Source organism: Metopolophium dirhodum, chromosome 9 (assembly GCF_019925205.1).
Source record: "Metopolophium dirhodum isolate CAU chromosome 9, ASM1992520v1, whole genome shotgun sequence".
Lineage (NCBI taxonomy): Eukaryota > Metazoa > Arthropoda > Insecta > Hemiptera > Aphididae > Metopolophium > Metopolophium dirhodum.
Genome location: NC_083568.1, coordinates 32095116 through 32096770, shown reverse-complemented (window position 1 = coordinate 32096770; position 1655 = coordinate 32095116).

Here is a 1655-nt window from a genome sequence, read left to right as displayed (position 1 = left end):
GTGTGCGAGGCGATTACCAACACGCAAAAATAAAACGGCCGCTGGGCGGCAGCAACAGTTGCACAGTGATGCCACGTGCAGCGACGGAAAACTGACGTCCGCGCAACCGATGCTCGATGTAGGTCAGTGGTGGTAGGCGAGCTCGGAGTGCTCGGACAAGGTCTCCTCGTCCGGTAGTCTCATCATAGACTGTAGGAACTCTGTAATTTATTGTCTTTGTATAATTATTGTATTTGTATTACAACACTATAAATACTATAAGTTATATTATAATATTACTATAGTATACTATAATTTATGATATTCACGTCTTGTCCTGTGAATAATATTATAGTAAGCATTTTTATTTTCATTATTTTTTTTAATGAATACTTGAGGGGATTTTTCCGTCGTCTTTCGGCTGTCGAGTATGGCGGAAATAAAATAATAAGAAAACAAAAGAAAACCTAGACCTACAATGATTTAAGATTTTTATTGTACCATTGTCGGTACTCGTTTATAGACAGTTTAGACCTTAACCTTATAACCACAAGATATACCTATATGTTATATTATATTACTATACGGTACACACAAGACACAATAACCTTATTCTAGACAACTAGAACGAGCCTATAACAATAATAATAATCATAAATGGTATAAATGTATAATAATAATATGTAAGCTGTCACCTGTCTATCCAACCTTATACTTACTATAATACGCGTCTGTGGTCTGTACATGGGTATCTGAGAATTACAACTTCCTAGTTCCCTATACTCATTACTTTTAATCACGTGACCTACATGATGATGGTCGTATATAAAAATAATAATATATAGGTACCTACCAAGTACCTAATAGGAATATGAGTATTAAGAAAAACAATCATTTTTAAGACATTAAAAATTACAGTTTGTTAGTCATAATATACTCACATTATGCTCATATTTGGGCAAACCTTGGATGTTGGAAGTATATTATTGTGATATGTACTGAATGAGTTAAAAATTCAAATCGTTGGCACGGACTTCGTAGTTCGTGAGCATTATAAACTGCAGCAAATTTGTACTACATTCAAACTTTATTTTTAATTGTTCATACCTATTATAGGTACTTTATTTTATATAAGACATCAGAAGTATAATATTATAAGGACAATATTTTTTAAAGTCATCGATATTTAATTTAGACTTTAGATGTTCACTTGGTAAGATCTATAATTAAGTAAAAATTGGGTCCAGACTAACATTTATGAAAACTGGTGCAGAGGTAATATGAAGGGCTCCGTGCAACAACGAGACAAGTCCACTTTTTTTCAAAAGTCACTTTTTGATGTTATCATATACAGATTTTTTTTCTTTACAATTGTATGCAACAACGAGACATGTCCAGTGATTATTTACGGAGTTATTGAGTAAATGGACTTGTCTGGTTATAGATATTATGAGCAAGAACCAGATAAGTCCGGACTTGTCTGGTTTTTACACAGAACTTTTGGCTATGAATAGTAAACAGTAGTATTGATAGTACTATTATGATAGTCATATTTATTGTTTTACACATTATCATTATTATAATACATATTGTTGAAAATATGTTACCATGTTAATTCTTGCATTTAGTTTCTATTGCTAGTTGTAAATTATTAGGCTGATTATACATTTTAATGT